The following is a 24765-nucleotide window of genomic DNA, read 5'->3' as shown; positions in this document are numbered from 1 at the left end:
GAGCTTTCAGCTCCTCAGAGGCAAATTCTTCACAAAAAAGGAAGTTCACCCTTTTAATGATTATATGAATTAATAAGGAAGAGAAATTATTCATTGTGGCAGTAACTGCTAGTCAATATGAGGCCAACCCGTTTACATTTTCATTAGAAATAATTCTACTTCAAATAGGTAACCTGCTATGTTAGATGAGAGAATAGTTAAATGTGGAAGCATATTTTATAATTATGCCAATTAAATAATTTGATATCATTAGAATATTAACTTTTCCCCCTCAGTTTATTAAGCACTGAATGAGAGAAATTCTCAAATCAGGAAATAATTTTCCCCTTTTAAGAAAAGTCATGGAAAAGTGTAAAAAAAATAGCTTTTTCACTTCTGAACTAAGAAATTTGAAATGGAACAAAATAATTGAAGGTGCTTAGTCCAATAATTAAGGCTATTAACTACAGTCTTTATTAAATGTAGAGAACTTAATTATAATTTGTAATGTCCTAAAAGATTCACAACACCTGTTGTGGAATTTTTTTTGGTGGGTATAGGTTTTTAACTGGATTTTTGTTGTGCCTTCCAGGAGATACAAAAACAATTATAATTAATTATATATTTGTCTGTAAGGTGTTCTATAAAACTATAAGATAGTAGAAAATAGTTATTAATCACAAACACATCCAAAAGAGATTTACTTTCCTTTTTTATAGCAATTGCCAGTTTCATCTTAGTTGTTTCCAGGAACAGTTTTCTATGGTGGAAGCATGAGTTCATTTGCAATTTTGTGCCATGTTTCCCATTGCCATGGAAACTCACAATTTTCCTGATAAAGACTGGGCAAGTTGTGGGAGCAATCATGTAATCTAAACCTAAAACAAATGACTTCTGTATAATCAAAAAATTATTGTCTCCCATGGCTCATTGCTTAGCTGCAACCAGTCACAGAAAAAAAGGTTCAAACAATACTCTTCCCTTCTCCAAACTTGCTTGATTTTTATCTGATGATGAGGGAAAACATTCTCAAGTAAAGAATAATGTTTCATTGACCTCTGTGTGGCTTTCCTACTAGAACCTGCCAGTAAGTTTTTATCATTTAGTATAAAATTTCATCAAATTTTCTTTCAAATTGAAGGGAAGAGTATTATTCTACAAGAAAGACTCAGGATATTGGTGTCTTTCCTGGCTTTTGTATTTTGATTTACAGCCCCTCCATTTTCCTAGTTTATATATAAACTTGACTCGTTGTATGAGTTTTCTGTTGTGACTATAACAAATTACTACAAACAGTGGCTTAATATAATAGCCATTTATTAGCTCATAGTTTCCATGGATCAGAAGTCCAGGCACAGTGTGCTTGGCTGTTTTCTCTGCACATGGTCTTATGAGGCCCAAATCAAGGTGTTGGCAGAACTGTGTTCATTACTAGAGGCTCTGGGAAAGAATCTGTTTGAAAGCTCATTCAGGATGTTGTTAGAATTTACTTTCTTCTCATGCTTTTCACATTGCCATTTCCATCTGCAAGGCATCGACATTGAGTCAAGTCCTTTTCATGCTTCAAATCTCATTGGCTTCCTTTTTTTGCCACGTGTCCCTGCTTTTTAGGGCTCATGTAATTATATTGGGGCTAACTAGATAATCCAAAATAATCTCTTCATTTTAAGGTTAACTGATTAGTAACCTTAATTACATCTGCAAAATTTCTTTTTTTTTTTTTTTTTTTTTTTTTTTTTTTTTTTTTTTTTTTTTTTTGAGACGGAGTCTCGCTCTCTCGCCCAGGCTGTAGTGCAGTGGCGCAATCTCGGCTCACTGCACCCTCCGCCTCCCGGGTTCACGCCATTCTCCTGCCTCAGCCTCCCGAGTAGCTGGGACTACAGGCGCCCGCCACCACGCCCGGCTAATTTTTTGTATTTTTAGTAGAGGTGGGGTTTCACTGTGTTAGCCAGGATGGTCTTGATCTCCTGACCTCATGATCCGCCTGCCTCTGCCTCCCAAAGTGCTGGCATTACAGGTGTGAGCCACCGCGCCAGGCCAAAATTTCTTTTACCAACATAGCATACCCACAGGTATAATACTAAACAGTAAAGGTCATGAGGGCCAGAGTTCTGCCTTTTACACTTACCCTGAAATATGAAAAAAGTAAAAAGCAATGATAAAAATTCCCATAAAAATTAGTAGATCTCACTGCATAAGATTGGAAAAATTTTGAATATCATAAAATAAGTAAGTTCAATGAATACAGTGGTACACATGTTTGCCATAAAACTAAAAACTGATATTCTCAAAACATTGGGAGTTCATGTAATTAACAAGAGGAAGTCTGACAGAAAAGTGGGCTGTCTGATTATGCATAGTCTAGTGTATCCTATCCCTGTATGCTGGCCAAAAATAATCCATCGAGATCAGTTTTGAGTGAGTGTATTCCTGAACCAATAATTCCAGCTATGAGGACAGAATACACTGCAGACTTAAGCTAAGTATTTCATCCTCTGCTTAAAAATTTATAAGATGACACTTCGGGGTAAAATTGGCAGAGTCATGCCAGATCATAGTCTCACTCTTTCTGAACCAATAGGCACAAAAAACAATAATAACATAAAACAGGAAACAATGAACCATAGACAAGCAAGGGCTAGCAATGTTTACTATCAATGCCATAAATTTCAAAATGTCTCAGACAAGAAAAAAATAAAAACATAGGAATCTTAGTGCTGATCATAACTCAGCTTCTCTCCCTGTCCCCATCCAATCAACATAGGAAATGAGGGAAGAAGGTAAATTGGGAAAAATCTTTAAAACTATCTGTCTTAGCCTGATCCTTTTGAGAGGAAAAGGTGAGGCAAATATTGCTATGTTAATATTTTGGGGGGAGGGCAGAATTCCACAACAGTTGGGGTATGAATAGGGGGAAGGGGAACTAAGACAAGATGCAGAGTGGAATGCATGACTGTACTTGCCACTGCTTTATGAGTTGCTGCAGTGACACGATAGTCAACAAGAATCATATCTCTTGAAGTGTTGCCAAGAGTAAGTCCTTCTTGGCATAGTCCTTATTCCTCTGGCTTGCTGAGTGACCTGCTGTGCATCTTACGTTTTGTGAAGTGGTAGTGTGGCAATCACGTTGATGTTCTTATGCTCACTTTCCTTTTTTTTTCCTCTTCTTTTCCTGCCAAGGGCTTGCACCTCACAAATAAAATGTTAACACTTTAATTCTTGCTTCAGGGTATGCTTTCAGGAAAAAGTAGGTTATGACAATTGGTACCAAGCACAAGATTATAAAAACTAACCCTCATGATATAATTGTGAGTGAGTATGTTTATTCCTGAACCAATAACTCTGGCTAGAGGGACGGAATATGCTGTAGACTTAAGTTAAGCAAGACCTCTTCCTGGAACTGGGAGAAGGTCAATTCAGCCTTAGCCACCTGGCTTGAAAGTCCAAGTTCCTGTAGGAATGGAGAATGGAGGCTGACATGGTAATTAACAAATATTTTCTAATGATTTGCAAATAATTTTAGAAATATGTAGTCTCTCACTTCATCCCAGCATAACCATTATTTTCATGTTTTTCTTCCTTAAGTAAGTGCTTTATTTAGCATAGTTGTAAAATAACATGTTTTAAATTTTATATCATACCTTTTAATTTTGTCAAATCCTTGACAAATATTAACTACATAAAGTTACATTGAGTAGAATTTACCATAGTTTACATAACCTATCTTCTATTATTGAACATTTAGGTTACTCCTTCCTTATCATTTGCTTGTTTTGTTTAGCTTTATTTTCTATTATATATGTTGGAAAGGAAATATTTCTAAATGTTGTGAATTTTTATCTAAATGTCCCTATAAAATCATTTAATCTCATTGTCTATCCCAATATAGCAACAAATTAAGAGATGGAATGTGCATATGTTTTATACCTGACTCTCTTACTGACTTCAGTATTTTTTCCTATTTGCTAATTTATTTAGAGTCAATCCAATTAAATGCTTAATGTTTTGCATATATGAAAAATGCCATGGTCCCCTCTAAGAACTTAGAATGAAAGGGAGACTAACTTAGATGTAAGGGAGATTAACTTCTTAGAATTAAATCAATGAAATCTGTAGGTACAATGTACTCAGATGCTTATTAATGCCTAATACAGGTACTTCTTGACTTATGATAGGGTTATGTGTCCTGATAAACCCATAGTGAGTTAAAAATATTGTAAGTTGAAAATGCATTTCATATACATAACCTACCAAACATTACAGCTTAGCCTAGCTGGTATGGTTTGGCTGTATCCTCACCCAAAATCTCATCTTGAGTTGTAATCTCCATAATCCCCATAATCCCCACGTGTCAAGGGAGAGACCAGGCAGAGGCAATTGAATCATGCGGGCAAGTTTCCCCCTTGCTGTTCTCATGATGAGTGAGTTCTCACAAGATCTGATGGTTTCATAAGTGGTAGTTCCTCCTGCATTTATTCTCTTTCCTTCCACCTTGTGAAGGAGGTGCTTTGCTTTGTCTTTACCTTTCACCATGATTGTAGCAGCCATGCTGAACTATGAGTTAATTAAACCTCTTTATTTTATAAATTAACCAGTCTCTGACAGTTTTTTATAGCAGTGTGAAAAAGGACTAATACCCTAGTCTACCTTAAACGTGCTCAGAACACTTACATTAGCCTACAGTTAGACAAACTCATAGAACACAAAGCCTTTTTACAATAAAGTGTGGAATATCTCATGTTATTTATTGAAAATAGTGACAGTTATACACCATCCTAAGATCAAAAATTCATGAGTTGAACCATTGTAAATCAGGGACTACTTGTAGAAGCAATGACAATTCTAAGCATTGTAAACTCAATAATAAACACAATGGATATAGGCCTGTTCTCATGAATAGATGTGATTAATAATTTCTGGAAGTAATTAAAAAGATTATTTACTAATGATTAAATCTAACATTGGAAAAAACTCTAAGCACCAATCACAATAAGCTGCTTATAATTTTAGAAAGTAAAACTGAATAAAAAGTTACTTAGATGTTATAATCTAATTGATTTTATTCCATTCAATTAGAAGATGAAATATGGGAAACAAAGAATTGAGATACCCCCAAATATAAAAGTAGTCAGTGTCTATTCCCCACTATATAGAGAAGAGATTTTGTTGCTGCATGGATTCTGGTAGTCTGGTCCTTATAAGAGGGAAATCTCTATTTGGAACATGGTGCCAAATTCATTTTGTTGTGATTTCTCACTATTTAATATTTCAACAATAGATTGATCTCCTGTGGTCTGATGACAGCACTGTTTTGGGTTTATCTTTCAGGCACACCTATTTGCCGAGGCATCACCTGGATCCTACAGAGTCAGGTAGGCTGGGTCAGCCATGCATGTTTGAAAAATGTCCTTAGGTCATTGTGTTTAAAATTGTGGATGAGATTTATTAAATAGGCAATGAAATGAAGTGGTTTGTAATGAACACATTTTTAAAAAGGAAATAAAACATAATAGAAAATATCAGTATGTTGCATTGCTGACAGTAAGATATTTATGACAGTTGTATGCTAACCCTTTTGGTCAATATTCTGGTTTTTCCATTTGTATTTGATTGTAACATTTGTCAGTTAGTCAACCAAGTTGTTAATTAAAAACCATCATGCCAGTTTCGTGAATGATTTATTAATTAATAGGTTATGAATTTTCCAGACTGGCTGGGCATGAACATCCTACAGAGTACTTCTTAAAAATTCAGATTTCTTGCATCCTTTCTTGAATATTCCAATTCAGTTATTGGAGAGAAGCCTGGGAATCTGTTTTAACAAAGACCCCAGATGACTTTGATGTAACCAATTAAGTTGGATCTAAGTTTAGGAACCAAGTATTGGGTGATAAACTCATCACAAAGAAAACTCTTTTGTCTATTTATATGTGGCACTGGGGCATTTGGACCACCAATACTTAGGTATTTTCGGTATACCAACAAAGCTTCTGTGAGTTACCTGCCAAGTGTATGAAATTTCTCCAGGGATGTAAAATAAAAGTCCATGATGTGGAGAGAAAGATGGTGTTTCTCCTTAGAATGACATAATGCAAGACCAGTTTTCTCAGGACTTGGTGATGTTAGCATGATGTTTCTTGGGTTTTTATAAATAGCCACCTGGGAATGTATCAGAATATGTGAATTCCCAAAGGTGGATATCTCGGTTGGAAATAACTGAAATGATAAGCTAAGTGAAACTGTTACAGAACAGGCATAGCTATAAGTTAAAAAAGAAAGAAAAGTAAAGTTTTCTACTGAAATGATCAAGTTGCCATGGGAACCTAAAGGCTCAGTTACCATATATGAATGCATAACACTGTAAATTTTTTAAATGAACACCAAAACTGGCTAAAGATCAGTTCAGTGAAAGTAGTTTACTCTACTTTCAGAATGGTAACGCCTTTCAAAAAAAAAAACACACAAATTATTTAACTCTAGATAGTTATTTAAAGGAGAGATTTTGATAAACCTCTAAAATTGCAAATAACTTTTGGTTTTGAAGCTTAAGCTAGAATATGAAGGGATCTTTGTTCATGTGAATGTTTATTTCTAATAATCTAGAGTCAGGGGTGTCCAATCTTTTAGCTTCTGTGGGCCACATTGGAAGAAGAAGAATTGTCTTGGGCCACACATAAAATACACTAACACTAACAATAGCTGAAGAGATTTCTTAAAAAATCACAAAAAAAGTCTCATCAGGTTTTAAGAAAGTTTACAAATTTGTGTTGGGTTCCATTCATAGCCATCCTGGGCCACATGCGGCCCACAGGCCATTGGTTGGATAAACTTTATTTAGATCCTGCTGTATAGAATCTATCAAAGAGGGATGATATTTAAAATGTTTAACACTGTGAGTAATTGTAATGGCTGTTGTTCTGGGAGTAGGCATTAACCCATTGTTTGGTGGATTATGAGAAAGTTCTGGGGATCATAGGACGGTTGTTGTGGGTGGGAGGGACAAGACAGAAAATTCAAACAGCAAATATTTCCCAATTGGTATAAAATTATTTCAGAATTTTAACACATATACATTCAGTGTGTACTGTCTGACTTCCAGCAAGGCTTCAAAGGAACTTTTGAGCTTTTGATTTCAGATTGAAACTTGTGATAGTGAGGTAGCAATTAGATGTTTCTGGGGAGGCCATAGATGCTGTTAGAATAGCAAATATAGAACTGCATTAGATGATAAAGGTGATTGTCCAATGAACAAAGGAACTGGGCTGTATTGAACAAAGTTTTGCTCTGTTCATTGAGGATGTCATTGATACATGCATATAAACACACATATAGTTTCACATGTTTATACATACATAGATATGTATAAACTATACATACATAGATATGTATAAACTATACATACAGATATGTATAAACTATACATACATAGATATGTATAAACTATACATACATAGATATGTATAAACTATACATACAGATATGTATAAACTATACATACATAGCTCTGTATAAACTATACATATATAGATATGTTTATACATATATAGATACGCATATATACTCGTGCATAGCCAAAACATTGGAGTCACAAAGAATGAGAAATGTTTCTTTCCAAAAATTAAGTATGTCCATTTGCTTTGTCAAAATTTCTTCACCACAAGATAGATAATTCAGTCTAATTTTATAATTTTAAAATGATTTTTAGTAACTAAACTAATTAGGTTATTGCTATTATATCCATTAAAATAGGCTTGACTTGGTTAGTTCCAGAAGCTACCTGTAGCGGTGGAGGGCCAGCAAGGTGTTATCTCTGCCTTTTCTACCAAAGGGTACAGGTTATGGTCCAGCAACCACCCAGCCAGGGAGCAGCACCCCAATTACCTCTTCTGGCTTCAACACAATAAAAATAGCAAGAGGGGTCTCCCCTTTCCAGCAAGGACAGATATAGTTGCCTAGTCACAAACTCTGGGTCCCCCAAAGGTACTGTCTTCCTCTCTCTAGGCCTCTTTGTATCAAATGGGGAGGGGGAGGTTGTGATCATTCTTCTAAACTTGAACTGGCAGCTGATGAAAAAATGAGCGCCCTCAAATACAATTAAAAAAATTCAAGTCATAACAAGGTAATTTTGCACCCATTATATTGGCAAAAATTATAACAATAGTTATATTTAATGTTAATAAAACATGCTATATATAACAGCTTAGTTACAATATAATTATACTTAATATAGTATATATATAAAGTAATTTTAAATATATTTACAGTGTGGAGTTTCAGATACATTTATTCATTCCAGTGGCAGTGAAAATTGGTGTAATTTCTTTGGAGAAGGCTTCAGCAATATCTTTTAAAAGTGATTAGAAGATGCATTCTTCTTTGGACCCTACATTTTCATTGCTAGGAATTTACCATTCATGCACAGTGGACAAGTAAAAGAGTCTTTATAGACTTGCTTTGGTTTTCCAGTTTCTCTAGAACCATGCAGGGTGCACATAGTCTGATTTCTCTCTTTCGGAATATGTCAGTCACATTCTCCTTTATTTTTCCAATTACTTAGCAGTAACTTTTTTTTTGTGATAGCAGTTGTCTTACTGAGTACTTCTGGGCTGTGTGTACTTTGCTTATATTAACTCAGTTAATCCTCACACCAATGAAAATTGTATTTTACTTTATTGTGCAGAGCAGTACTAGTTTCTTTCATTTGCAGTTCTTTCCTTCTACCTTATAAATGGTATGATTCGTGAATTGCTGGCATTTAAAATTATGCCCAATCTTGACCCATAGACCATATAATACGTACTCCCTAACACCCAGTGATACATTTACTTTCGAAAGACTTTGCTTTAGTCCTTAGCCAAGGCCTATTCTTGTCCACAGTCTGAGGAGGCAAAGGGTTGGGTAAGTGGTTGAGTTGCATAGTTTCTATTACAGATATAAGAAGGAATATTCTGGAAGTGGGTGAATTGTTTGCACTTGACCTGATTAAGTACATACGGAAATAAAACGTGATAAATATGCAAGACCTCCCTCACACATCCAATAAAGATGCACTTCCTAAGATCCCTTGTCTTGGAGTGTCTTGCTGCTGGCCATACCCTGCTGCCTGGGATTTTCACAGGATACAATAATTTTAGAGTCAATTGAGGCTTTGGAAGCCTCTAAAACTAGTTACATGTTACGTGAAAGATGTTAAATAATTTTGATTTATAAACTTTATATTAAAATTGAGCTATCAATTTCTTTAAAGCAAACAGGGATTCATGGAGATGGGAAGATAACCTTTATTTTGGTGGTAGAAAATAGAAGTGTGCCCAAGTCTAGTGTTCTCAGCATCCTGGGCATTATGAAAGTAAAGAGGGATGGTGTGAGGACACTCTGTACTTGCAACAGGGCCAAAGGACCACAGAAAATACGCCTCATTATTTAATGACAAGTTGATCCTACATATGCTTGTATGGACTGTATGTTCAGTTTATTTGAACCTGTATTTCTTTAGATGCCCAAGCAAGATTACATAAGTTGTCATGGAAAAAGTTTTGTTAATTTCAGAATGCATGCCTATTGGTTTCTTCTTTAACCTTCTACTATTTGCTCTAATGTAAGAAATTATTTTTTGAAATCTAGACATATATATTATATATATGCAAATAGCTAGAAGAGAGGATATTGAATGTTCCCAACACAAAAAAAGATAAATGTTTGATATGCTAATTATCATAGATATGCTAATTATCCTGATCTGACCACTGTTAATGGAAAAACCAAACTCTGCAAAATATTTTAAAGAGGCTTCTTCCAAGTCAGTATGAGTGACTGTGGCCTGGGGAAAACATAAACCCAAAGAGTCTTGAATAAGTGGTCCCAAGGTGGTTGGGCTACAGTTTGGTTTTACACATTTTAGGGAGGCAGGAGTTACAGGCAGGGACCAAAATCAATATGTGGAATGTATACGTTGGATTGGCCTCAAAAGGCTGGACATCTTGAAGTGGAAGCTTATATGTTACAGGTGGATTCAGAGATTCTTTAATTTTCAATTGGTTAAAGGAGTAAGATTCTGTCTAAAACTTGGAGCCAACAGAAAGAAATGTTTTAGATTAATATAAGGATGCTGGATATTAGATATTAGACCTTTGTAGAATACATAGTTTGTGAATATTTTCTTATATTTCTAAGGTTGTCTGTTTACTCTGCTGATAGTTTCTTTTGCTGTGCAGGAGCTCTTTCATTTGATTAGGTCCCACTTGCCAATTTTTGTTTTGTTGCAATTACTTTTAAGGACTTAGTCATATTTTTTTTTCCCAAAGGCCAGTATCCAGCATGGGGTTTCCAAGGTTTTCTTCTAAGATTATTATAGTATGAGGTCTTACATTTAAATGTTCACTCCTTCTTGAGTTAATTTTTTTGGATATGGTGAAAGGAAGGTCTAATATGCAGAATCTATAAGGAACTTAAATAATTCAATGAGCAAAAAACAAAAACCCATTAAAAGTCAGCAAAAGATGTGAACAGATATTTGTCAAAAGACACAAGCAGCCAATGAACATGAGAAAAATACTCAGCATCACTAATCATCAGTGAAATGCAAATCATAGCCACAATGAGATACCATCTCACAGCAGTCAAAAAGTCAAAAAACAACAGATGCAGGTGAGGTTGTGTAAGAAAACTTATACAGTGTTGCTCTGAATGCAAACTAGTTCAGCCGCTGTGAAAAGAAGTTTGAAGATTTCTCAAAGAACTTGTCAATCGAGAAAAATGATGAGAAAAGTCTCAATCATTTTAGGAGTTTTATTTGCCAAAGTTAAGGATGTACACCTGGGAGACAGGTCTGTGCCTTTCTCTGACGATGATTTTGAGGGCTCCAAATTTAAAGGGGAAAGGGTAGGGTATTGAGAAGTACACAATTTTCATGTGAGAGGAGGATAGGGAAAAACAGTCATTCTTGCCTTTGTCTGGCTCAGTGAATCTGTATTTTTTATAAAAGATGGCATAAACAAATGGGGCAGAGGAAAAATGTGGGGAATCTGCCTTTTTACAAAAGATAACATAGAAAAATGGGGCAGGGGAAAAATCAGATATGCATTTGTGTTTGGGCAGTGGGGGTGACTGCACCTGTAAAGATAAGTTATCAACTTACATTGCCATGGTGAAATATTAATAGAAACACCTTAGGGTAAAGATCTTGCAGCTCTGTAGGAATTTCCTTGTGGGAAAAATAGGGAGGAAGAGTGTAGCTTTTCGTCTTGTAGCCATCTTATTTAGGAACCGAAAGGGGGAGGCAGGTTTGCGTGACCCAGTTCCCAGCTTAACTTTTCCCTTTGGCTTAATGAGTTTGGGGTCCCAAGATTTAGTTACCTGTCACAAACCTAGAACTACCATTTGTCCCAGCAGTCCAATTTCTGGTTATATACCCAAAGGAAAATATATGATTCTACCAAAGAGACACATGTACTCACATGTTCATCACAGTACTATGCAAAATAGCAAAGACATGGAATCAACCTAGGTGCCCATCAGCAGTGGATTGGGTAAAGAAAATGAGGTACATATATGCCATGGAATACTACGCAGCCATGAAAAGAACAAAATCATGTCCTTTGCAGCAACATAGATGCAGCTGGGGCCAACATTATAAGCACATTAACACAGTGAATCTAAAATAAAAGTTGAAATTATTTTTAACAAGATAAGGATGCTACGTAGCCAAACTGATGGTCTGCATTTGTGACTTGACCCTTGTCTTGCATGGCCTTAGGTCTTATGTATAATTCAGAGAATCAGTTATTTTTAGTTTTATGGTCTCTGTTTTAGTGTTAATGCTGATCAGTTGTTGTGCCTGAACTCTGAAAGGGAGAGAGTATAACCAGGCAAATCCCACTTCCATTCCCATCATGGCCAAGAATTCAGGTTTTAGATTTTTTTCTGGGGTCCTCTTGGCCAAGAGGTTGAGGCTTAGGATTTTATTTTTAGTTTATACCACTGTCCATTGTATATGTAGAAACATCACCATGTACCCCACATCCATGTACAATTATGTATCAATTAAAAGAATAAGAATTGGCTGGGCACCGTGGCTCACACCTATAATTCCAACACTTTAGGAGGCCGAGGTGTGCTGATCACTTGAGCTTAGGAGTTCAAGACTAGCCTGGGCAACATGCCAAAAACCCATCTCTACCCAAAATACAATAAATTAGCTGGGCACAATAGCTCACACCTGTAATCTCAACACTTTGGGAGGCGAAGGTGGGCGGATCACTTGAGCTCAGGAGTTTCAGACCAGCCTGGGCAACATTGTGAAACCCCATCTCTACCAAAAATACAAAAAATTAGCTGGGCTTGGTGGCAGACGCTACTCAAGGGGCTGAGGTGGGAGGATCGCTTGAGCCCAGGAGGCGGAGGTTTAAGTAAGCCGAGATCTCACCACTGAACTCCAGCCTGGGTGGCAGAGTGAGACCCCATCTCAAAATAATAATAATAATAATAATAATAATAATAATAATAATAATGAATTCTAAAGACAAAATTTAGGAATAAAGATTTATTTTAAAAGATAAGCTATTATTTTCACTTACAATGCAGGATGAATGAACCTTCTTAGATTCACTTTACATGTCTAATATTTCTCAATGCATACAATTCAATTTTGAGTTACCTGTTAGGACATTATTTCTGAATAAAAGATTTGAAATTGAATGTTACAGGTCACAGATCAGTATTTATGTAGCCATTTTATGCTTCAGAAAACTAGCTTCTTAGAATACTTGATTACCAAATGATATTGTGTACAAAAACATATAAATGTGAGTGCTAGAAGTTGTTTCAGTGCTGGGAGAGAAGAAATAAATTGCATAGTCTAGAGATGAGACATAAAAAGCAAAATCAGTATCAATTATTTAAAAAGAATCCATTTACTTCTTTTAAACTGTATTGTTAGACAAAAAGTAAATGTACTAAAACATGAGTCATATAATAGCCACGGGAAAGTTGGTTTCCCTAGTCCAAACCCTTTTAAATAAGTGATTTATAAAATAATTGCTACAGAGAATATGCTGCAGTGGTGTATTGCTGGTGTCTATGTGAGTGAAGTATTGCAGAATATCTCCTGTGGATATGAGTTACAGGGTTAATACATCCACACATGAACAAAGAGACCACAGGTAAGAAAGGAACTAAGTTGGTATATGGAAACAACAAAAAACTAAAATAAAATTGCTTGCTGATTTCAGTTTGTGTTGAAAAGTCTTTGGCTATGGCTAGTTACACCAAAAGTATAATAAAATAACTTATTTTTCCTGACAGAGTATTTTATGCTTCTGGGAGCTGTGTTGGACAATTCACAGGTGTGTTAATATATAGCCTGATGCAACCTCAATCTTAAATTTGGCCAGGTTTTTGCTGGCATGATCTTTGAAGATTTTGCTGCCAAAATCTATTTGATGAATAAAATAAGTTTAAAAGTGCCAAAGGAGGAAAACAAACAAATACACATATATGTATATAAAATCAGTATCATAAAATGGCAAGCACCTCATTTGCGTTGAAGTTCCTCTAGGTTTTATCACATGCTATAGAGGAGAGCTATAAAGTGGTTTTCTTTGTTGTCATTTTGGGAGATTTGGTGAATGAGAGTTATGGATTTAGAAACTCCTGAAACATAGGGGGAAATGTTAAAAAATGGGGAAAGAATAAACAGCTGAAGTGATTTTAACAGACTGTTTGGGTAGATGTTTGCATTTGAAAATAGAACAGAAGACAAGCTCCAAAAGTCCTCCAGAGTAAGGCAGCTTCTGAATACAGGGCAAAAGATTGGTGTTTAGTCATGGGTCTTCTTCTAACTATCTGAGTGCTCTTCTTAATCCTTTGTTTCTGAAAATGAAATTGGTTTTATCTGGTAAACTGACTTGAACAGTATCCTCCCAAAATTCACATTCTTTGGAAACCTTAGAATGTGACCTTAGGAAATAGAGCCTTTGCAGATGTAGTCAAGGTAAGACACATTCATATTGCATTAGGATAGATCCTAATCCTATGACTTTTGTCCTTAAGAGAGAAATTTAGACATTGACACTCAGAGAGAAGGTCATGTAAAGACAGAGAGATTGAAAGTGATGCACCCAATAGCCAAGGGACGCCAAACACTGCCAGCAACCACCAGAAACTAAGAGAGAGACATGGAACAGATTGTCCCTCAGAGCTTCCAGAATGAAACAACCTTGACAACACTTTGATTTTGGACTTCTGGCCTCTCAAACTGTAAGAACATGCATTTCTGTTGTCTTCAGCCACTAAGTTTGTAGTACTTTGTTACAATAGTCCTAGGAAACTTATATACCTAGTTTACAAACAGAGTAGAAACTTAAAATGACGTTTCAAAAGCTAGTATAGGAATAATCTTTTATATAAAGAGTCTTACGAGAAACATCAGAAAGTGAGCACAAGCAAGAATACATTTTAAATATTTATAATTATCCTTTAGGGATTAAGATTCCCCAATGTTTTACAAGCATAATTTTGGAAGGAGGCTTCCATTCAGCTTCCCATTTATCACAAACCTTTATTGAAATCCTAAGAATGCAGAGAGATGCATGTGGTTGCAGTAAGCAGCTCAAAAACCTGGCAGGTGAGGCTGCAAACTTTATCAAGATAAATTTTATCTTCATGGATCTCTGTTACATGAGGATTAATGTCACATACTAGGCATATATTACTTTTCCAACTCTAATGTCAATAAGAATGCAAATACAAGAAAGAGCAAGTAGAGCTTTAATCTAAGAAATGAAGATTTATAATAAAGGTATTTTTTAAGCTCCTTGGAAACTGACTTTCCACTCCTAAACATTGGGATGGAAATGCTGAAATTATACCATAGCATAATTCTTTTTAGCTCGACTTCTATTTAGGGGAGGAGATAAATAACACATTGCTTTTTAATATAAATGATATACTAACTACTGTTTTTCTGTTTACCTTTGGGCAAATGATTGCAATGGCTGGACAATTATCTTTTTCCCCCATTTTGTTGGTATATTACTGGGTTATGAAAGAGAAACCAAATTAACTAGAAAAGGTCAAAATTTTGGTCACAGGTATCGCTCTGACTTCCCTAATTTCTTTCTGCCTCATTGCCTATAAGAAGACATTTTTATCTGGAATTGAAGAGGGTCTGCAAGGACCTGCAAAGATTAGCAATCCTGCCTCTTTGGAACTTCACCTTTTTCAGGAAGATATGAAAGAATCCTGCCTTCCTGAAGAATAGAAGATCATTGATTTGGATATAGAACGAACATGCCTCCTAGAGTAGGTGTGTTATTCTTGGTGCCTGAAAGCAGATCAGAAAAAGACAATATTAAGGGCCCTCTTTTTCCAATGAATGAATATGGCATTTAAATCAAGGATGGCATGGAATGGATATTTATATAAATTTGTTTTAAATAATTTCTGTGACTTTGTAGTTTGAGCTGGGTTTAAATATTGATATAATCTGAGGACATCTGAATATTTCCCCTTGACCACAGTTCCTTAACCCAACACGTGACTTGCTGGTCATTACTGATGATATTGCTAGCACTGAATGTGGTTATAGGATTTAAGTGAAATGTTCTTCAAACTTCAAATTTCTGCTATTTTTTTTTTTTTTTTTGCCAAGTATCCACTGGAACACAGCTGAATCGATCAGTCTTAATACCTAGAAGAATACCTGTCTCAGATAATTTAGTGATTCTACAAACATAGACTTGTGCTTTTAAATTCCCCAGTCAACAGTAATTGAATGAATCAATCAATCTTTGAATCCATGGAGGAAATAGTTATGAGGATTTTAAGGTCGTATCTATTCCAAACAGATTTTAGGAGATATTGAAGGAAAGACTGAAAAAGACATAAAAATAGACCCTCGGAAGTTGTATGCCCTTACAAGTGAGATCACGTGAGAATATATCATGAGTATTCACCACATAAGTTCATTAAGAGAAAGATAAATACAGTCTCAAAAGATTTCATCTAATTAATTAGCAAAATAGTCTTAAAAAGGAGACATTTAAAGTAATTTATACAATGTATATTGAGAAAATATTCAAGAAGAGTACGTGATGCAAAGTCAGAAAGTTGAGTCAAATCTTACTAGTATTAATGGAATGTTTAGATACATAAGTTCTATTGAATATTTTTTAAAAAATTCATTTTGCTTGTCAAACTCTGTCAATTTTCCACTTGCCTAGTTTGGGTAAGTATGATAGAAGAAAATAATCCAAATGAAAATGTAGAATGGCAGAATTACAGAGTTTAAAATAATTTAGAAATCCATTTATGACCTTCATTTCTAGTAATGTTGTGGATTAGGAACCTGAGTAGACATCTACTGGAGAAAGAACAATCCTGAATAAATATTAATGACCTTAAATAAACTGAAGAGTTGCAGGAAAGCAAGGAATTCTCGGTTGAAAAAACTAATCAAAGGCAGAAATCCAGAGAAGCAATCAAACAAACAAACAAACAAACAAACAAACACATAAGGGCATTTACTGGGCCTGAGAAGTTGGGCTGCGTTTTGAAGGACTCTCAAGGTCTAGTGGAAAAAAGTATCCAAGGCCTATGTAAGGTATGAAATCTATTAGATTGGTGCAAAAGTAATTGCAATTACTTTTGCATCAACCCAATACTATGAATCTTTACTTCATAAAGCTAAAGTGTGCATAACAGTGATCCAGAAATAATCTCTGCCACACTCAAGTAGGACTACTGCAAGAGAAATCAGCTAGCACAAAATATGGGACTGAGATGAAGGGGAAAATATCATTAGTGAACATCTGGAAACACCAGCTGGACCTCATGCAGTTTTGCAGCCTAAATTTGTTACCTTTGAGATCTAAAACTTTGCATTAAATGAAAATAGATGTTGACTAATAGTTCCACAGGCAATTGGAAGACGCAAATATAGTTCTTGAAGGATCTTAAGCCTCGAATGTTTCCCAAACACAGGAAAACAAAGTACTATGAGCAAGAACCAGAAGAAAAAGACCTTCAAAGTCTTCAGATGTTATAATTTTCAGGTACAAATTATAAAATACCTATGCTTGTCATGTTTAAAGAAATGAAAGATAAACTTACAGTTGTGTGAATGGGACAAACAATAAAGAATGATAAAATATATTTGTTGAAGAATCAAATAGAACTAGAAGTACAAATAATAACATTAAAAATTAAAATACAATGTAAGAGGGAAAAACTATAGAACTGAAACAAAAATAATAAACTAAAAATTAGGCATAAGGTTAAAAAGCTTGCATGATTTAGCAAAAGGAGATAAAAATATGGAACATATTATAAAGGGTTAAGGGGCATAGAGGATACAGTGTGAATGTGTACCATATGTGTAAATGGAGTTGTAGAGGACATAAGATAAAGACTGGGCAGAGACAGTATTTGAAAAATATAATATCAGAAAAAAAATTCAAGAACTAATAAATGCACCAACTCTTAATTGCAAGATGCAGCCTCCCACCCAAAGTAGATTAAATTTTTAAAAAGTTTAGTCAAAACAACAAATATAAAAAGATGATTTTAAAAGCACACATTGAGTTCGAAAGAGACAGAACTACATCTAACTTGTTATTAGCAACAGTGGAAGGCAAAAGACAGTGGAATGATGTACCAAGAGAAAGTAGCTATCATTCTAAAATTGTATAACCAGCAAAAAATGTCTTTCAAGAATGACAGTGCAATAAAGACATTTACCAAAAAGAGAAACTGAAGAGAACATTTTGCCACCAGACTTCCACTAAAAGAAACCTCAATGGATGTACTTGAGGCAGACAGAAAATGATGCAAGATGGAAGGTCAGAGATCCAATACAAAAATAAGAAAGTACAGAAAGCAGCAAGTGTGTGTTCAAATTTCTGTGAGCACGTACTGTACAAACCATGAATACTAATGTCAATTCCAAGTGAATTAAAAACCTAAACCTAAAACCAAAATCTATAGAGCTTTCAAAAGTTAATGTCCAAGGACATCTTCATGATCAGATTATAGAGAATTAAAAAATACCCCACTAACCATAAAGAAAAATATTACTAAATTAGATTACATTCAAATAAAGTCAAAACTTCTGTTTATCTAAAGGCACTATGGAGAAGAAACAAGAACCAAAAAAGGAAAAAGCTACAATCTGTAAGATATACAACTAAGAAAATGAATATCCTGAATATATAAAGAATTCCAATAAATTGACAGAACAAATGGCAAACAACCCAACAGAATAAAAGACAAAAGACTTGAATAGGTATTTCATGAAAGAAGATATTCTAGATAGCCAATAAACATCTGAAATGATGCCTATATATATATAAATATAGATAGATACATAGATATAATAGTAAAACTATTTACTGGCTAAAAAATATAAAAGAAATATTTTGGTTGATATTTTAATCTCTCAATATAATGAAAATCTAGTGTTTGACAATATTTTGAAAACCAGGTAACTAGTTACAGATTTTTATTCTCTTGACTAGAGTATATGTACATTTGTGCATTTGCTAAGAGGCAAGAATCCCTGGGAGGGTTTCCCTGTTCACAATTAACATCCATGCATATCCTACTGATTAGCACTTTATTTGGGGGTAATAACCTACTTCCAAATCTGAAAACAGCCCACCTCGATGGTATTAGAATAGTGATATGTAGTAATCATTCATGTCTAATATGAATTAATATAACAGTAAAATTAGCTGAAGGTAGTGAAAAGAATAAAAGAAGAGGACATTGGACTTTCAGAAATGATTTGTAAAAATAGGCCTTTAATTATGCCTATATGGCTGTTTCAAGAATAAGAGTCTTTTCAGCAGGTGATTAGAAGACCAAGTTCCCACAGAAACTCAGACTCTATGTGGACCCGCACATTCCTGGCCATCACAATTCTTTTCAAAGTTTTCTGAATTTGATGTGTGTACAACATGCCCACAGCCTCCCCTTTTTACCCCTACTTCAATTTTAGTGATGGGTTTGTCATTTGAGGGGACTTGATGGGGTTTTGATGAACTCATTCCCTCACCAAAGTATCTACTTGAAGAGATCTGTTTCTCTTGTCAGATATGAAGAAAGTGAACTTGTGTTAGTAGCAAAGCTGAGACTGAGTTAACATCTGATTTGGCCCTGGCACTTGGAGTTTCAAAATTTTTTCTTTGAACCTGTTGTGAGCATGAAAAAATATTAAGCTTCTAGGAATATCACAAGGAGGCTTAGCACAACTTAAAACTGCTAATGTATTGAATAGTTACAGAGTATCCCTTAGTGATAGGGTTTAGATTTGTGTTCCCACACAAATCTCAATTTAATTGTAACCCCCTATTTTGGAGGAGGGGCCTGGTGGTAGGTGATTGGATCACAGGGGTGGATTTCCTTCTTGCAGTTCTAGTGACAGTAAGTGAGTTCTTACAAGATCTCGTTGTTTAAAAGTGTGTAGTGGTGGGGCGTGGTGGCTCACGCCTGTAATCACAGCACTTTGGGAGGCCAAGGGAGGCGGATCACCTGAGGTCAGGAGACCAGCCTGGCCAACATGGCAAAACCCCATCTCTACTAAAAATACAAAAATTAGCCAGGCATGATGGCTCATACCTGTAGTCCCAGCTACCCAGGAGGCTTAGGCAGGAGAGTTACTTGAGCCTGGGAGGTGAAGTTCACAGTGAGCCAAGATCATTCCATGGCACTCCAGCCTTGGGGAAAAGAGTGAGACTTCATCACAAAAAAAAATAATAAATAAAAGTGTGTAGTAACTCCCCCTTCTCCCTCTTCCTTCTTCTTCAGCAATGTAAGATGTACCTGCTTCCCCTTTGCCGTCTGTTATGATCATAAATTTCTTGAGGGCTTCCCAGCCATGTTTACTGTACAGTCTGTGGAACAATGAGCCAGTTAAACCTTTTCTTTTTTTATAGCAATATGAGAATGGAGTAATATGGAAAATTGGTAGCAGAAGTATCTTTATATTGCTATAAGGATACCTGAAAATTTGGAAGCAGCTTTGGAACTGGGTAAACAGGCAGAGGTTGGAACAGTTTGGAGGGATCAGAAGGAGACAAGATGGAAAAGTTTGGAACTTCCTAGAGACTTGTTGAATGGTTTTGACCAAAATGCTGATAGTGATATGGACAGAGATGCAGGCTGATGAGGTCTTAGATGGAGATGAGGAACTTATTGGGAACTTTGAACCTGAGAGAGATGATTTAGAGTATCTGGGGGAAGGCATTTCTAAGCAGCCAAATGCTCAAGATGTGGCCTGGCTGCTTCTAACTGTGTATTTCATATGTGCAAGTAATGAGATGATCTGAAACTGGAATGCAAACTTAAATTTAAAAGGGAAGCAGAGCACAAAAGTTTGGAAAATTTGTGGCCTGGCCATGTGGTAGAAAAGAAAAACCTATTTTCTGGTGGAGGAATTGAAACTGGCTTCAGAAATTTGCGTAAGTAAAGAGGAGCTGAATGTTAATAGAAAAGACCTTCATTGTAGTCCCTCCCATCACAGGCTTAGGAGGGAAGAATGGCTTAATGGACTGGGTCCAGGGCCTGGCTGCCCTGCGCAACCTTGAGACACTGTTCTGTGTGTCCTAGCTGCTCCAGATCCAGCCGTGGCTAAAAAGGGTCCCATATATCTCTCAGGCTGCTGCTTCAGAGGGTCCAAGCCATAAGCCTTGGCAGCTTCCACGTGGTATTAAGCCTATGGGTGCACAATAGGCAAGAGTTGAACCTGGGGAGCCTCCACCTAGATTTCAGAGGATGTATGGAAATGGCTGGATGTCCAAGCTGAAGTCTGCTGCAGGGACAGAGGCCTCGTGGAGAACCTCTACTTGGTCAATGTGGAGGGGAAATGTGGGGTTGGAGCCCCCAAACAGAGTCCTCACTGGGGCACTGCCTAGTGGAGCTGTGAAAAGAGGGACATGATCCTCCAGACCCCAGAATGGTAGCTCCACCAACAGCTTGCACCATACACCTGGAAAGCCACAGGCACTCAACACTAGCCCTTGAGAGCAGCCATGGGAGCTGAGCCTTTTGGAACCACAGTGACAGAGCTGCACAAGGCCTTGGGAGCCCACCCTTTGCATCAGTGTGGCCTGGATGTGAGACAGGGAGTCAAAGGGGATTGTCTTGGAGCTTTAAGATTTAATGACTGCTCTACTGGGTTTTGGACTTGCATGGGGCTTGTATTCTCATTGTATCTTGGAAGTAACTAACTCATTTTTTATTTTACAGGGTCATAGGAGGAAGGGATTTGCCTTGTCTTAGATGAGACTTTGAACTGTGGACTTTTGAGTTAATGCTGAAATGACTTTGGGGAACTGTTGAGAAGGATTAATTGTATTTTGCAATGTGAGAAGGACATGAGATTTGGGAGGAGCCAAGGATGGAATGGTATGGTTTGGATTTGTGTTCCCACTCAAATCTCATGTTGAATTATAATCCCCAATGTTGGAGGAGGGACCTGGTGGGAAGTGATTGTAATATGGCAGTAGATTTCCCTCTTGCTGTTCTCATGATGGTGAGTGAGTTCTCAGGAGATCTGGTGGTTTAAAAGTGGGTAGCACCTCCCCCTTCTCTCTCTCTCTCTCTTTCTCTTGCCATGGAAGACATGTCTGCTTCCCCTTTATCTGCCACCATGATTTTAAGTTTCCTGAGGCCTCCCCAGCCATGCTTCCTGTACAGTCTGTGGAACTGTGAGTCAATTAAACCGGTTTTCTTTATAAATTACCCAGTCTCAGGTAGTTATTTATAGCATTGTGAGAACAGACTAATACACCTAGGTATCATGATGAAAAGTATAACATACATATGTAACACACATAAGTAACATAGTATTACAGCTATCGTATAAGTGTAACACATATATGTTATATGTAAGTCTGTGTATATGACTTCCTGTAAGGTAGCTATATACACATATAGATGTAGATATGGAAATGTAGATGTAGATATAAATGTAGATATATTTTCTTGGGCACGAATAGGAGAAATACTCTTTGCCAGGTATGTTTAGGGTTTTGTTGAGCATGGCTTTCTGGTGGAAAACACATACGTTCAGTGACTGTGTGTAGCCCTAAATGTGTTTGTGCCAGCTTTCCTAGGGTTCCCAAGAGTATTAGTTCTGTTTTGAATGTTTAATGGAGTTTTAGGAGGACCAGGATCCATTTTTCAGGATCCACAGCATGCTTCTGTGGGTTTCTAGGGTGACATTCAGGAGGACAAAGTCTGGTTTGACTCAGAATCTTCAGGGAATATATTAGTTTCATCTTGCCTGTGGGCATATCATGGAAATAAAAGTATAAACATTTGCCACTTGGTAAAAAAGAACAAACAACTCAAAATTCAGCATAGGCCTTGGGAACTACAGTCAGGACTGGTGGCAGGACTGTCTGAAATGCACAGGGGATTGGCCTTTGTTCTTCTTCCCCTGTACAGTGCTGAGAGATGTACTTATAGTCAACTGTGTTGGCCTAATAAAGCTGAAGGTGATAAATGTGAACTGTGATTATGCTGAGTGAAATGTACTGTGCTCTGTAATCCATTCATGTATTGATTGCATAATTCCAAGATTGATGAGGTACACCATCTCAAATGGGCTAATCCTTGGCTGAAATCCTGACTAGCCTATGTGTATTATGGATCTGGCCTTATAGAAAATGGCTGGGCACCAGAAAACCCGTCATAGACCTTATTCACTCAGATGCTAACACCTACAGCTGTGCATTTCCAGTGAAAATTTGGGGTCTGCATGCCTGCCATTCCTGGAAGCTAAAATGCCTACATGTCTCTGCCATGTGTTCTGACTGCACTGACCTTCTTCTGTATTTTTTAATAAGTAAAACTCTATTTAATTTGCCCATTTAATTTATTTAGAGCCCTGATGTGGTAATTCCATCTGTCTAAATCCAGTATTGTTACTATTCATATAGTAGCCATGTGAAGACATTAAAAATAATGCTTACATGAAAAATAGAAAAAGAAAAAGGAACATACCCTCACTAGACAATCCCTTTCTAATTTTGGTTCTCTCCCAAATAACAACCTATTTCACTTGATAGAGATTAAAAGACACAATACCTGGAAAGATGGAAAGAATCAGCTGATCACTGGAGGCTTTGTTTCTTCAGTGAGATGTTTGATTAGCATATACTCTTCTTGTTCTCTCTTTGAGAACTTTCATTATCTAGTTACTGTTAGCTACGCAGCTTGGCCTTACAGTTCTTATCGTATCTCCTTTATTAGTAGACGAGGTAGACAGAATGACATATATCCTACCTATCTACTAGGGGAAAATTCACTACTCTAAGACAAAGAAACTAGAGATTTAAAGGAGAGCATTTAAAAGATAGGGGAATATAGAAAATACAGCAAAATGAAGGCTTAACACTAGAATATGATCAACCTTTAAGCTGGAAAATAAGGACATAATGAGACTACTGCTCCCAAACAGTCTTTAATAGAAATTACACAAGTTAACCATACAAAAAAGAACCAAAATTCAAAGGAAAAAAAAAAGAAAGAAAAATCAATCCCAATCTGAATCAACTAGTTGAATGTTTATTAAATTTTCTTAAAATTTTTCAAATAACTTATTTTCTTTCCTCAAGCCTCCAGAGGTGCCCACCCAGCCTGCATCATTCTCCAACAACATGGGATTCTTCACTAGCTGTCTTATCTCGAATATCTCCCAGGTTAGGTCTAGAGGGAGTTTTGTTATATTCTGAGAACTCTAGAATAAAAGGGGTCATAGTCCTAAGGTTATAGATTTTAAATATTCACATGATAGAACCACAAGTTTTGGGTGGTTTGTCAAAATGAATTCAAAGCCCTTAGAAATGCCTTATTTTTCTTGACTTTCCAAAGCATTGACATTGTTTTACAAGGTTCAGAAAGAGGGTAGCAGGCCTGAAAGAGTAGGAACCTGAGCTCATGGCTCCCATATAGCTACTTAGAGTTCTTGGATATCCTAGAATTATGGTGACACTGATGCGTTCTTGAAACAAGGCCATAAGTCTTTGGCACAACTAACAGTTGCATTGTTGGGTGTTATAAATTCATAGAGCTTGTCTAGTTCTCATTGATTCATTTTCTTATATAAATCATCTTGAAAATATAGCGTCCAATACATGAAAACCTGGTGAGGTTCCCGAAAATAAAACATACTAAGACTGCAACCACCCCTGTCCCCAGGAGTTTCTCACTTTCCAGACAACACACACTCTGCCCTCAGCAATTTGTCAAAGTTATCCCTTAAATGTTTCTGTCAGTTGATGGCTCCACATAAGCTGATCTTAGATATGCATCTCTGAATTTCTGTATTCACCCATCTCTTCAGTTTTAGGATGGTGGTTTTCCCCAAGACCTCAATTCTCTGATGGGTCTAAGAGAAGTCATTGATTTTCAATGTGTTCAGCTATTTTATTATCGTAATGATGGATGTGATGATATCCATGCTCATTACATGTTAGAGCTGAAACCAGAATGATTCCACAAGTTTTTATATGTAATATGGAAAAAGTAATACCTTTCTATAAGGATTATAGAAAGCAAAGCATGAAATACAGTGTTTTGGGTATTGTTGGTGCTAGATAAATGCTAGTTTCTGAACTCATCATATGGCATGTAAATGAACTATAGACCTTGTCCTATCATGTGTTTTGTTAAGCTAGTTCTCCTCATTTTGTATGTTTATGGTTAAAAGTTGTGAACCCAGGAGAGGGAATTTGCTTTGATCTCTGTTAAATTTTATAGCTTTCCTAGGTGTACATTAAACAG

At 36.3% G+C, this 24765-nt stretch overlaps 1 long non-coding RNA gene across 1 annotated transcript in view; it reads left to right on the top strand.

Moving 5' to 3' along the window:
* LOC117976803 (uncharacterized) overlaps window positions 1-24765 on the top strand; it is a 346072-nt gene that overhangs the window by 79265 nt on the left and 242042 nt on the right. Inside the window, exon 2 of the long non-coding RNA XR_004667572.2 lies at window positions 5308-5351. This is a non-coding gene — a long non-coding RNA (uncharacterized LOC117976803). The remainder of the gene's footprint in view (window positions 1-5307; window positions 5352-24765) is intronic.

This window comes from Pan paniscus, chromosome 17, assembly GCF_029289425.2.
Source record: "Pan paniscus chromosome 17, NHGRI_mPanPan1-v2.0_pri, whole genome shotgun sequence".
Classification (NCBI taxonomy): Eukaryota; Metazoa; Chordata; class Mammalia; order Primates; family Hominidae; genus Pan; species Pan paniscus.
The sequence above is the reverse complement of the archived record's forward strand: the minus strand, read 5'-3'. Positions and strand labels throughout refer to the sequence as shown.